At 46.7% G+C, this 14,765-nt stretch overlaps 1 protein-coding gene and 1 long non-coding RNA gene across 3 annotated transcripts in view; one reads left to right on the forward strand and one right to left on the reverse strand.

Moving 5' to 3' along the window:
• The window catches only part of LOC137300960 (multiple epidermal growth factor-like domains protein 6), a 292,410-nt gene that overhangs the window by 77,759 nt on the left and 199,886 nt on the right, over window positions 1-14,765 (forward strand). The window lies entirely within an intron of this gene.
• Window positions 1-14,765, reverse strand: part of LOC137300962 (uncharacterized) — a 64,539-nt gene that overhangs the window by 36,424 nt on the left and 13,350 nt on the right. For both annotated transcript variants that reach the window (XR_010958187.1, XR_010958186.1), the window contains exons 2-3: window positions 8,712-10,306; window positions 196-334 (exon numbers count right to left, since the gene is read on the reverse strand). This is a non-coding gene — a long non-coding RNA (uncharacterized lncRNA). The remainder of the gene's footprint in view (window positions 1-195; window positions 335-8,711; window positions 10,307-14,765) is intronic.

The following is a 14,765-nucleotide window of genomic DNA, read 5'->3' on the forward strand; positions in this document are numbered from 1 at the left end:
ATTTTTAAATTTATTTCCAGATTGCTAAACCCATTAGCTGCCTCTTTGGAGCCAGTTAGCATGTTTGAACTCTGGGACTCCAGCCCTCGTCCTCCCGCCCCTTTTTCTTTGTCTCTATCAGTCCTTTAGAAAGGGGTTTCTCCAACTTGGCACCACCAGGTCTGAGGAAGGGTCCCATCTGAAATGTTAACCTACCTTTCCCAACCTTGTCCTCTCCCACAGGTTCTCCTGTACATTTGCCGATTAAGACTAAAGTGTGGACTCGGGGTCTTCAGTTATGGTGGTCCCCCACCAGTTGTCCTTCTGTGGCGTTGGTTATGCACCATTTTTTCCTCTAGAGGGAGAGAAGACAATATTACTGGCCCGTGAGCATCATGGAGACTTCCCCCATATGAGATCGTGCATGCTGTGATGATGAGAGGTGAAGGTGTCCCTTTAAATGATGTATCCTCGAAGACTAACAGAAGCCCATGTGGTAGGCAAAGTGAGTCGAGAAAGTGGCTTTGAGTGAAGAAGATGTTTGAGTGTTTAGAGAGGTTTCCCTTTGCAGAAGTGAGTTTCTCTGATGTCCAGGTGCCAAGAGAGAAAGAGTCTGATAGGTAAGGGAATGAGTGGTAGGGGATGTCTTTTGGCACCAGAGCCTTGACATACCTTGGTCACCCTTGTGAGGTCATTGAACCTCTTCCCACACCGTGTGGCAGTTCTTGGGTTGGTGGAGGTTGCACCGACTGCCTCTGCCACCAGGCAGCCTGCACCTCTCTCTAATGGGGCCTCCTGCCCTCCGTGCCCATCAGACGGTCCCTCCTGGTCCTCAGTTCTGCTAGCAGCACTGCCACATGCACGTCGGAAAACGTGGGGGCCCTTCCCGCTGCCGACCCTCCCCGACCATGCCATGCTCCTTCTGCCACCTTGCTGAGAAGTGATGTTGCCCTTTAACTGGCTGCAGCCTTAAAATTGCTGCACCAAAACTGTACTTTCCTCCCTCCCAGTGGCGGTAAGCCAATCAATGAAGGGCAGTTCTCTGGCCTGCAAACCGCCCTGCATGACTAAAGAGGGTTCTGGGAGGAAATTGCGTTGGATTAGTGGCGGTTTCACGTTGGCGGATTTCAGGACCACTCCACTACAAACCCAACAACGGGAGGAGAATCCAGGCCAAGGGGTCCAAACAGATAATCTTTCAGTGTAATATAAATAGACATTGGGTGCAGTGTTTTGCCCCTTGGAATTCTGATAGGCCTACACCTGGGAACATTTATATGGTTATATAACGCCTTTAATGTAGGAAATCGTCCCAAGGCACTTTGCAGGAGTGTAATCAGTCATAAATAACACCAAACCAAAGAAGGAGATATCAGAAGAGGTAACTAAAAACTTGGTCAAAGAGATAGGTTTTAAGGAGTGTCTTAAAGGAGGTGGAGTGGTTTAAGGAGAGAATTCCAGAGCTTAGAGTCTAGACAGCTGAAGGCACGACCCACAAAGGGGCGAAGGGAGTGGGGAATGTGTAAGAGACCAGAGTTGGAGGAACGCAGCGATCTTGAAGGGTTGTAGGACTGGAGAAGGTTACAGAGGGAGGGAATAAGCCTTTCTCTCAGCTCTCAAAGGGTTGAGAAAATAATGGAAAACAGTCTAAAGAGACATGTAGTTGTTGCATCGCGATTTTTGATCTTTTGGCAAGAAATTGACCCCATCGACCTTTTGACTCTCCAGATACGGATTTTTCTTTTACTGCTCCCAGTGTGTGTGGTTTATCTGTGTTTTTTTCAGTAATTCCTTTCAGTTGAGAGAACTAAATCAGAAAGATATAAAAAGCAGATGAGACAAGCCGGACTCCCACAGTTGCTCGTCAGCTCCTTGTAATTAGCTCCATGTGACATCTAATGATTTGTTCTCCCCACATACGTCAAATTCATCACCTTATGAGGGGGCGGTGGTAAGGAGGAGAGGCTGGTGCGTGCGTCAGAGGGTGATGGGGGCGGGAGAGGGGGTGAGATCGGAATAGAGGCTAGAGCAGGAGGGAGGATGGGGTGGGTTGGGGGCAGAGGAACAATGGGGGCAAAAAGGAGGATGGAGATGGGATAGACGAGATGGGGACAAAAGTGAACAGGGACAGAAGGGAATGGCAGAAGAGGGGGATGAGGCGGAAGGTGATGGGGCAGATGGCAGGATGGGGTTGGGATGGGGCAGAGGAGCAAATGGGGGCAGTGGAAAAATTAATTGTAGGGACTGAATTGGATAAGAATGAATTCAATAACAGAAAAGAAACAAAGTGAATCAACGAAAGATTAAAGGAAAATTATGAAGCCACAAAATAGACACAAGGTTGAAAGGTTAAAAAATGAAAAGAAGTAACGAGAGAAATAATTAATGAACAGCAACCACAAGGAATGGGGGAGCAACAAGATGAAATAAAATAAGAAATGTAAGAAGATAAGGCTGATAAACTGAGTAAGAGGAAGAAAGTCCAGGGCTTCATGTCACTGAGTCTGGCTAGAAGCGAATGTGTAGAATTTAATTGAGGTTTTGAACACACATGGAGATTGAAGGAAAGGAAATGAATGGAGAAAGATTTGGGGTTTTTGCTAAATTAGAGGCTGTGAATCATTACAAGCTGGTTCGACAGCCAAGAAAATTCCTGTTTACAAATGGAGTAGTTTGTTAAAAGGAGACAGAGGTGCGTGTGCCTGCCCCACTTGCTATAACATCTGTTTCATAGCGAGAGGTCCTTGCGACCAGTGCTAAATTGCGGGTCTCTACCCTGGGGTGGCAGGACTTGGGATCATGCCAGGGGATCCTCTGTGCAGTGAGTCGCCAACGGTGAGAGGTGAGGAGAGGACATCAGAGCTGGGAATTTCCTTGCGGGGTTCGCTCGATTGTCTGCCGTAACTTTGGCGGAAAATCGGCAGAAACCCCAGAGTGACGGAGTGCTGCACTGCCGGAGGTGCCGTCGTTCAGATGAGACGTTAAACCGAGGCCCTGTCTGCCCTCTCAGATGGACGGAAAAGACCCCATGGCAATATTCAAAGAAGATCGGGGAGATCTCCCCTGTATCCTGGGCCAATATTTATCCCTCAAACAACACCTAGGAACAGATTATCTGGTCATTATCACATTGCTGTTTGTGGGATCTTGCTGTGTGCAAATTGGCTGCCGTGTTTCCTACATTACAACAGTGACTACACTTCAAAAGTACTTCATTGGCTGAAAAGCTCTTTGGGACGTCCTGAGGTCGTGAAAGGCACTATATAAATGCAAGTCTATCTTTCTGTTGAGCACCCAGCTGATCGGCTGACTCAGCACAGAGTGGGGTTGAACCTGTGGCCCTCCTGCTCCATATAGTTCAGGACCACACTGGAATGTACGTTTATGTAGCAGGTTCCTGCCTCTCGTTACCAGTTTAATGCTGGCTACAGGTATCTGATGATTGTGTGGAGCTTATTTACGTGTTTTTGCGATCTTCATATTTCAGTACCAGTTCTCCGCGGCGGATTGACCCGGCTTCCCGCTGTCCTCCTCTGATATGTTACAAAGAGTGGCAGCCACGCCAAGTGAGGGCTCATGGTTACAGCCCCGACTAGCTGCTGTAGGGGTCCTGCCGTGCTTGAGGTTGTTTTATCCAGCTGTAGCATATTTGATTCTGCTCACTAGTTTTCTCTGAAGCACTAAATCAAGGACACAGAGATGGAAGGGCAGAGATGCGGGAGAGAGAGGCAGGAGAGCAGGGCAGCGGAAGGAACAGGGAGATGGGAGAAAGGGAGAGGAGAGAGGGGAAAGAGGAAGAACGACAGGAGAGGAGTAGGATAGAGGGACAGACAGATGGGAGAAATGCAGAGAGATGGGAGAGAGGGGCAGGGCCAGTGGAGGGGGCAGGACGAAGGGAGAGATATGAGGGAGATGGGAGGAAGGGACAGGAGAGGGGACAGAGAGAGAAAGCAACACACAGTGGAATTGGCAGTTTATTCTGCTGTGCTTGGATTTGTCATGCACAATTTGGTTTGTTTAGCAGCATTTCTGACTTATGTTCTGTTTAAAGCCCGAAGCACATCCGGTTCTTGCAAAAGTGAATAAAGTGTGAAATGCAGACCGTGTATCTGAAATCTCATCACTCAGAAAAACGATTGTAGTCAATAATAATCCCTTCTAAATACTGAGAGTGCAGACTAATCCTGAATTACTGTATGGTGAAGGCCTCTGATGGGACCAGTGCCAATGTTTACAATTGTCTGGTCACCAGGCATGTCAACCTTAGACAAACACTTGGAGTGGGATTACAGTCACAGGTCATATACCTGAGGTCTCACCCCGCCCTACAACACAGCTAAAAATCACAAGTTGTATCCATTATGTAGGGCCACAAGAGGTATTAATGCATTGCTTCCTCGTTTATGTTCTCATTTCCCTGGCTCTCTTTTCTCTCCCTCTCTTTCTGTTTCCCTCTATCATCTTTCTTCCTCTCTTTGCACCTCTCTCCCTCTCTCTCCTTCCTGTCTCTTTCTCTCTGCAGCGCTCATGAGTGTTCTGTCTCCTCAGCAAGCGAAAGAAACCAAGAGAATGCAATGGAGGTAGGTGCTGTCCAAGCATTCGCAGCGGTAGTTTTAAAAAATTTGTTCATGGGATGTGGGCGTCGCTGTCGAGGCCGGCATTTATTTCCCAGCCCTAATTGCCCTTGAGAAGGTGGTGGTGAGCCGCCTTCTTGAACCGCTGCAGTCTGTGTGGTGAAGTGCTGTGTTAGGAAGGGAGTTCCAGGATTTTGACCCAGCGACTATGAAGGAACGGCGATATATTTCCAAGTCGGGATGGTGTGTGACTTGGAGGGGAACGTGCAGGTGGTGTTGTTCCCATGTGCCTGCTGCTCTTGTCCTTCTAGGTGGTAGATGTCGCGGGTTTGGGAGATGCTGTCGAACTAGCCTTGGCGAGTTGCTGCAGCGCATCCTGTGGATGGTGCACACTGCAGCCACAGTGCGCCGGTGGTGAAGGGAGTGAATGTTTAGGGTAGTGGATGGGGTGCCAATCAAGCGGGCTGCTTTGTCCTGGAGTGATATAAATATGCAGAAAGACTTGAAAAATCAAGGTCATTTTTGTTATAACTGAGGAGATTTTGATAGAGGTATTTAAAATGATGAAGGGATGAGAAAGTAGATAAAAACAGGTTGTTTCCAGTGAATGAGGGGACATCGATATTGGATGGAAAGCAGGAGCACCATTTTTACACAGTGCTGTGAGATTGTGGAATGCAGGATCGGAGTTAGTGATTGAAGCAGAGATGGTGTCAACATTGAACAACAGGTTAGATAGGTGGTTGAAGGAAAGGGAGGATAAAGGGATATGGGAACAGGGTGGGCCCATGGGATTAGGACCACAGCTTGTGTGGAGGATGAACAGCAACACGAACTGGTTGGGCTGAATGGCCTCTCTCCATGTAATTTCACCAACTCTATAGCCCCTATAGAGGACTTTCATTACCACTATGGATGCTGGGAAAAACCCACCTCCATTGCACTCTCTTGCTTTCTCTAAATCTCTAGTGAGAGTAAGAGAAATGCAGCTGGGAGGTCTTGATCTTAAGGTGGGAGGACAGGAGTCATTTTTTGTATGTTCCACAGAAAACATTACCTGCTGTATAACACAGCTTCACACGTGGAAGGCTGTAATTGTAACTGACTGAGCACACTGTAGACTGCATGTAATCACAAGGAAAATAAGGTCACACATTCACATCCTTTTGCATTACGATTTACCTGGCACCACTTAAGGTGCCTCTAATTGGTTTTTGGCATGGGTAGAAAATGACCCCTCGTTCTCCTCTTTCAGTAGGCTGGAAATGAGCAGTTCTTCCTTGACATCAACAACTTGCATTTATGTAGCGCCTTTTACGTGGTAAAATGTCCCAAGGCCCTTCACAAGAGTGTTAGGCACACAGCATCTAGGAACTGAATTACACAACTGTATCACCCAGTAGAGAAGACAATCTCTTCTTGGTCATGTGTAGTGCCTTGTCACATCTCACAAACGCCTCAAAGCGTTTCACGCAAATTCTTTGAAATGCACCCGCTACTGTTACATAGGCAGGTGTGGCAGCCGTTTTGCGCACAGCAAGGTCTAACCAGCAGCAATTGGATGAGAAATAGCGAGAGAGGGTGAAGGCTAGAAGTGAGAGAAAGATCTCCCATCTGACGGATGTATCTTGTATTCCCCCTGAGATGGATAATAATTTAGTAAATGGTCATTACTGTTCTCTATTCTTCTGAAGTGCAAATGCCTACATTTCACCAGTGCTTTGAATCAGCCTCCTTATTGTACCTGGTTTTCCCCGGGCCCAGCTCTTTCATCCTAGCCGGCTGTGAACTGCTTTTATCGCATGCTGTTTCTTTTGACTTACAACCCCTGACCACCACACAGAACGCCTACTCGCCTTTTACTTATTCCTTCCTCTCTGTGACTGCGGGGAATTTTTTTTGTTTCCTTTCATTCTTGACACCGTTTCATGTTCACAACTGATTCCTCCCATTAACCCCCCTCCCCCAACTCCGCACCACCCCCAACTCACTCGTTTGTGGCTCCACTCAGACGAGACCTAACAATTATGGTACATTACCACAGAAACATCTGCTTTTATAGTTCAAGAAATATCCTCCACCCTAGCCTCTGGAAAACAATAGGAAAGAGACGGCTGAACAGTACCCAGGACATTAGCTGCAAGTGCTCACCGGTTAGATAATCTTTAATACAATCCAGTCGGACTATTCTTAGAGTATCCCACTCGAGTGAAGATCCAAACCTCATACATAATATGGGCCCCCTTCCTCAGTGTTATTAAAGGTCGTTGCAATCCTGAATTTGCCACCTTTATGCTGTGGGGTGGATTCATAAGTTGTGTGGCGAGGTTTATTCGAAAGCCCCGATTGCGATTTGAAATTGGCCGTGGGTCCCGATTCTGCCGGGTGCTCGATTGTCCAACCAAGAACCTTCACCGACACTGGTGGGCAACGTTCCCTTGTAGGCTCCTTTGGGTCTCAGCTCCACCCATCAATAGAATAAAATGAGGGCGTGCTGTGACTCTGTGACTGTCGGACCGTGCCGACTTTCGGATGAGATGTCAAACCGAGGCCCTGTCTGCCCTCTCAGGTGGACGTAAAAGATCCCACGGCGCTGTTCGAAGAAGAGCAGGGGAGTGCTCCCCGGTGTCCTGGCCAATAATTATCCTTCAACCAACATCACTAAAGCAGATGATCTGGTCATTACCTCATTGGCGTTTGTGGGATCTTGCTGTGTGCAAATTGGCTGCCGCGTTTCCTACATTACAACAGTGACTACACTTCAAGAGTGCTTCATTGGCTGTCAAGTGCTTTGGGACGTCCTGAGGTCATGAAAGGCGCTATATAAATGCAAGTTCTTTCTTTACAACAATTCTGCAACTTTTCTAACCATTCTTTTGATGCTGGCCCACACGTCCTATGGAATTAATTTTCACAACTCGTCAACGGTGGTGAGTTGAACTCGTAAGCTCTGGTTGACTATTCCAATACGACAAACACTACACTACCGTACCTGATAGAGGGGGCAGGGGGATTAAGTTTGGCTGCGATGCTCTCCGTAGCCCGCTGGCTAAATGAAGGCCGGTTGCTTGTGTTGCTGGCATGCCAGGGAGAACCGAACTCTGCCGGGAGCTTCGGGAAAGGAGAGGAGATTGGAAAGAATTTTATTTTGGAGGTTGATTTCTTTCCCTGATGCTGCATCACAGGACCAGATGAACAGGACTTGATGGTGATAGTGGATGAAGGGGAGGGAGGGGAAGTGTAGCTAAAAATAAGTATGTGCTCTCCTATCACAATAGCTGACTGAAAAATAATACTTTCCCTTTCTCCTGGAAATGAAACTGTGACAATGTTATATATCTATAATAACAGGCCTCTGCTATAATCAGAATGGATTTAACTCATCAATTAAGCTTTCACTCATCACAAAGTGTGAATTGAGTAAAATCACCGTTTTACTTTTAGCGAAGGGTAACACATTTCACTTTAAGCCCGCTGTGTTTGTGTGCATCTGTGATTAGCTCCTCACCTTCCCAACTTTGAATGAATGGCTACTGTTTGCTTAGAAATTTTGAGATGCACTTTACCTTTTAAAGTGTAATGATATAATGAGCTCGGGATAAAGGCTTTAACCTCACCACACATTTCCCTGCCAGCAAACCAGTAATTTGTGATAAACATTTGTTTCATCTCGGAATTCTGTGGCCCTTTTAGCTTTGTTTTGGAGCTGGAAATGAGTGTTTAGTTATACACGGTGTCAGGTGCAATCCTTAGAATGCACCAGGGCTAATCCCACACTCCCAGCGAGGAGCTGCTCTCACACGGATCTTGCACCAGAGTCTCAGGACAATAATGCTGTGGCTGTACTCCCACACTTGCTCTCTTAAGATCCCACGGACTATTCAAAGAAGAGCAGGGGACTTCTCCCCAGTGTCCTGGCTGATAGGGTTAGAAATAGGGAAGGAGGAGGCTCGTGTGGAGCACAAACACCGGCATGGACCTGTTGGGCTGAATGGCCTGTTTCTGTGCTGTACATTGTATGTAATTTATTCCTCAACCAACATCACAAAAAAACGATTATCTGGTCCTTTATCTCATTGCTGTTCGTGGGATCTTGCTGTGCACAAATTGGCTGCAGCGCTTCCCTATATTACGACAGTGATTACACTTCTAAAGTACCTCATCGGCCGTTGGGACGATCCGAGGGGTGCGAAAGGCACTATATAAATTTCTTTACGACTGGGTGTTGTGTCTTCAGATCCCAGAAATCCCCGAGGGCAGAAATTCACAGGAAACCCATCCACAGTCGGAATTTCAGCTAACTCAGCGCCAATCGGATGGTTGATTGGGTGACTTGATTCCCTCCAAACACAGAGTAAGGGTCCTTATTGCCCACTGATATTGTAGTGGGCCGTTTATTTTAACAATAGACTCCGAAGATAACAGAGTGGGCCTTTCGGAATAAAGACGTGAGAGCACAGGATGAATGAGTGTTGCTAATTGGGCGACGTGGGGGCTTTGAGATGTTGTTGTAGACGCTGACAGTTGAATGACGGGAGCCGTGTGGAGACTGCAACCAGACAGACGGGATCAGCCGCACTTTGCTGAAGTGGCCACTTTCCGATTCATTACGGCAGCTCATCTGAGCCCGCTGCGTGATCTGTCGTTCTTTGACTGCCCTGCTGCCTGCCCTCCGCTGTGCCCCGTCCCTTCCTGTTAAAGCTTCTATTCGTGTTCTTGTTGTACACCTCGATTCAAATGTAGGAAATGTAATTAAAAGCCCCCGCCTCGATATCTCAGTGGGTTAAATGTACCTCCCACTTTGGTACAGAGCCTCGCAGGGCAATTAGGGATGGATTGGGGGGGTGGGGGGTGATAAATGCGTTCTTTCCAGTGTTGCCCACAAACTGAGAACAAATAAAGGATAGGACCAGACCAGTACCAAATTCTGTCCTCAGTCTGTGCTGATCTGAGCTGGGACAGCAGTACAGATGCTGCTGTTGTTCTCTGTGACTCCGGGCTGGCTGAGGTGCATTGTTGGGATAGCGTAGAGGGAGCTTTACTCGACAACTAACCGTATCGTACCTGCACTGGAAGCACTTGCTGCCGAAACTGGGTACCTGACATAGAAAGTCTTTTATAAGTTAATGAGAAAGTTCCGCAGTTCTCTGAGCGCTGGATTTCGTTGTGAGCTTTTTGTGAAAGAAACTTGTTGTTTCTGAACTGCACAAAGTGTCCCCTCGAGGGTTAATTTCGCAGGGTGACTGCATCCCATGGAGGGCCTATTGCTTCACCCACCCGTTAATATTCAGAACCCTTTCAGGAGAACGATTATGCGTCTAACAGCTGTCCAGCCATCACGCAGCAGGTGTCTTTATTGCAAACACTTTTATTTGTCAAAATTCAATTGAGGGTTTATTGGAAGCAGGTTGTTCTGTAAGTGCGAGACGAATCGCGAGACCGTGCTCTTGTTAGAAGGTGTTTGACACCGGTCCTGAGCCGTGGGAGTGCGGCCTGTAGAGAGTGGCGCGTCTCTAGTGCGTGGAAACCATGTTAATGGGGCGACTTCAAAGGCTGGAGTTCGAGTTGAGCCGTGAGCTGTGTTCCATCGGCTGCTGTTGATTATAATGAAAGTGCCACAAAACGAGTCCACTCCCCCACAGTGGTTCAGTTGGTAAAGTCATTATCGAGTGTTGGAGCAGCCCAGCCAGGCTGTGTGTGGGATCCCTGAGCTGAGTTGGCCAAACTGGGGCTATGGTTAATACTGAGGAAAACTGCGACAAAGTACAGAAAAACATTGATAAACCTGCAGAATGGGAGTCTAAATGGTAAATGAATTTCAATATAGATAAGTGTGAGGTGATGCATTTGGTAGGAGGAATAAGGAGGCGACATACTCTCTGAAAAATAAGTCTAAATGGGGTAGAGGAGCAGAGGGGTCTGGGGGTACAGATTCACAAATCATTAAAAGTACCAACGCAAGTTAACAAGGCCATAAAAAATGGAAACCAAGCACTGGGGTTCATTTCTAGAGGAATAGAATTGAAAAGCAGGGACGTTATGTTAAACTTGTACAGAACCTTAGTTAGACCACACACGGAGTGTGTGCACAGTTCTGGTCTCCATATTACAAAAAGGATATAGAGGCACTGGAGAAGGTGCAAAAAAGATTTAGAAGGATGATACCAGAACTGAGAGGTTATAACTATCAGGGAAGACTGAACAAGTTGGGGCTCCTTTCTCTCGGGTGACCTAATAGACATCTTTAAAATTATGAAGTTCGACCTAGAGAAGATGTTTCCACTTGTAGGGGAGACAAAAACTAGGGGTCATAAATATAAGAGTCACTAATAAATCCAATAAGGAATTTAGGAGAAACTTCTTTATGCAGAGAGTGGTGAGAATGTGGAACTTGCTACCACATGAGGCGATTAGCATAGATGCATTTAAGGGGAAGTACATGATGGAGAAATGTAAGGAGTCTTACAACACCAGGTTATAGTCCAACAGCTTTATTTGAAATCACAAGCTTTCTGAGGCTTCCTCCTTCATCAGGTGAGTGTGGGATTCCATAAAGGTACAGCATATATAGTCAGAGAACAATGCCTGGTGATTACAGATAATCTTTCCAACTGCCCGTTATCAAAGCAATCAAAGGAGTTGAATGGTGTTCAGACAGAGAAACATTACATACAAGACTACTGAATACACAAACGATCAGAACACAAAGACAGAGAGAGAGAGAGAGACACCCGAAAGGCAGAGAAAGAGAGAGAATGACCAGTTGTATTAAAAACAGATAACTTTTTTTCGCTGGTGGGGTTACATGTAGCGTGACATGAACCCAAGATCCCGGTTGAGGCCGTCCTCATGGGTGCGGAACTTGGCTATCAATTTCTGCTCGACGATTTTGCGTTTTCGTGTGAATCGTCGAGCAGAAATTGATAGCCACCTTCCGCACCCATGAGGACGGCCTCAACCGGGATCTTGGGTTCATGTCACGCTACATGTAACCCCACCAGCAAAAAAAAGTTATCTGTTTTTAATACAACTGGTCATTCTCTCTTTCTCTGCCTTTCGGGTGTCTCTCTCTCTCTCTCTCTCTCTGTCTTTGTGTTCTGACCGTTTGTGTATTCAGTAGTCTTGCATGTAATGTTTCTCTGTCTGAACACCATTCAACTCCTTTGATTGCTTTGATAACGGGCAGTTGGAAAGATTATCTGTAATCACCAGGCATTGTTCTCTGACTATATATGTTGTGCCTTTATGGAATCCCACACTCACCTGACGAAGGAGGAAGCCTCCGAAAGCTTGTGATTTCAAATAAAGCTGTTGGACTATAACCTGGTGTTGTAAGACTCCTTACATTTGTCCACCCCAGTCCATCACCGGAATTTCCACATGAGGGAGAAAGGAATAGAAGGATATACTGATAGGGTTAGATGAAGTAGGGTGGGAGGAGGCTCCTGTGGAACACAAACACCAGCATAGACCAGTTGGGCCGAATGGCCTGTTTTTGTGCTGTAAATTCTATGTGATCCCAGCCCATGTGGCAGTAAGGGGCAAGGTGACTGTCCATGGAATTCCTGGACCGGGGAAAGGAAAAGTCGGCCAGGTATTCACTGCTGAACACTATGGAATGACTCAATGTGGAAAATCTGTGCAGAGATATGTGTGTGTGTGTGTACAGCAGGTCAGGCAAGGAGCGATTAGGAGGGGTGACTAAACAGAGTGGGGCAGGGGTGGTGGGGGGGGGGGGGGGATGGACAAGATGCTGGTGTCAGAGGAATGGGGTATTTTAGGAGGGTGGATGTATATCGGGCTGGAGGAGGATGTGGAGATGGGGTGGGGTGGAGCCGTATTTGAATTTAAAGAGAAGGACAAGAATTTTAAATTTGACGTATTGGGTGATGGGCATCCAGTGTAGGTCAGCGAGGACAGGGAGCTTATTTATATTTTAAAAATGGACTCATTAGACACCTAGTTCAATGATAGCTCCCATAGGGTACTGTAGTGATCAGTGTCCCTGGGGATGTGCATCATGCAGTGACTGGGAGCTCCCAGCTTTAATGCTATCAGAAGGGTCCAAGGCGCCTGTTTACAAAACACTAACTTGTCACGGGTGAATGGTTTACAGTCCTGGATTTACACAGAGTTCAGCGAGGTGGCTAATTGCCTAACGGTTTTACTGTTCTTCATTCCACCGATACCCGTTGCCAAACTCAAACCCAAACCCAAACCCAGTCAGGGAGCTGGACAGAGGGTGGGATTGAGGTGCAGATATGCTGACGATAAACATTCCTTTGAAAAATCTTAATAACTAACTTAACTAATAATGAACGTAATTGATAACTGACGCCACAACATCATGAGACACAGGAGTTGGGGGTGTGGGGGAGGGTTTGAGTCTTTTAAACCAGACTGTCCAGAGTACATTGTAAGAATTCCCAGACAGCCGACTAGAACACAGGACCGTCTGGCCCAGAGACAGTTTGGTCGGCAATCGTACGGCCGAATCATTTCTGTTCAACTTGATCGATCTGAGCCCAAAAGCCTGAGCCTGGCCTCGTAGTAGTTCAAGGAGTGATCTCATGGGGCTAACATGATACTCATAAAAGTTCTGACATCAGTGCAGAGAAAAGTCTTACGGACGCAGGTGTTTCTCGACCACTGGGAACCTTTTTTTTTGTAAAATAGGAAATTTGTACCAGTGTTGTGTCGGGTTGCCAACTGTAGTTAGATGTATTCCTGGAGGTTTCATCACATGACCTACCGTCACCAACACACCCGCCCCCACTCTCCCACCATTGGTCGCCCGACCCACTCACCCTCACGGAGCCCCCGTCTTCCCCACGACCAATTGGAATGTGAACAGACTCTCCATTCCCCATTTGGATGACTCTTGACTGTCAGTCAAACACCCTTTTTTTTCCCCCATCTCCAGCATTTTTATAAATGATAAACAAAAGTGTTCAAAGAAAATGAAAACACACAATTTTTTTGAATGCCGCTATGATTTTTCTCCTGGGTTTTGCTCGCAGCAATGTCCAGGAGATTGATCTTTGATTCCCGGAGATTCCAGGACAATCCTGGAGAGTTGGCGACACTAGTGTTGTGTGATGTTGCTGTCAAATTTGTGTTGGAAATGGGATTTTTTTTGTGCGTCCACAGAGTTGGATGGACCCAACTCGGTTCTTTGACCCTGTTCTTTCCATTACATCTCTAGTAGGCCCTGTCATATAATGGATAACGTACTCAGTAAGATAAGAGATAATAAACGTTATTCTTTTCTCTTTATTCTATGGATATTTATGTTCATATAGGTGAGGGACAGAGCAATTTACCTTTTCAGGCATCAAGCACTCCCTGCTCTGATACACCATGACTAAATCACGAATCTTACTTTCAATTAAGTTGCAAGAGTCAGATAGGGCCTACTGCCAGATTCATACTCGTAAAAGGGCAAATTTAGGACTGATATCAGGAAGTTTTTCACACAATAAATGATCGACACATGAAATGGATCCCTGGATGGAGTAGCCCTGGATTAATTTGCCTGCAGTGGGTGGGGGTAGGGGGCGAGGGGAGTAGGGGCTTTAGGGTCATTCTGGATGGATGAAGTAAGATGGGCCGAATAACCTCCCTCATCCGTAATTGCCTTATGAAGTTGCTGGGGGAGTAAAGCTCCCTCTGCACAGCTCAACTGTCGGCCTCAGCCCCAGCTTCACATGGCACGTTTCCAAATTTCCACACCCATTAGACACTAGGTTCAGACCCACTCAAGCCCATTTCACAAAGGATCCTTTCAGCCAGCCGGCAGAAGAGACCGTGGGCCTATCAATATGGACCGGACTTCAACACAATTCCCAGTGGTGGAAGGGGACAGTAACCCAGTCCCTCAAACACACTCATTACTCTGATCCATTTGTTAAATATGAGGGGTTTTGATAGAGTAACTAAAGGAGAAACTGTTTCCATTGGCAGGAGGGTCGTTAACCAGAGGACACAGATTTAAGGTAATTGGCAAAAGAAACCGGGGGGAGATGAGGAGAATTTTTTTTACGCAGCGAGTTGTTACGATCTGGAATGCGCTGCCTGAAAGGGCGGTGGAAGCAGGTTCAATAATAACTTTCAAATGGGAATTGGATAAATACTTGAAAAGGGAAAATTTGCAGGGCTGTGGGGAAAGAAGGGAATGGGAGTAGTTGGATAGCCCTTTCAAAGAGCTGGCAC

Source organism: Heptranchias perlo, chromosome 32 (genome assembly GCF_035084215.1).
Source record: "Heptranchias perlo isolate sHepPer1 chromosome 32, sHepPer1.hap1, whole genome shotgun sequence".
NCBI classification, from domain to species: domain Eukaryota; kingdom Metazoa; phylum Chordata; class Chondrichthyes; order Hexanchiformes; family Hexanchidae; genus Heptranchias; species Heptranchias perlo.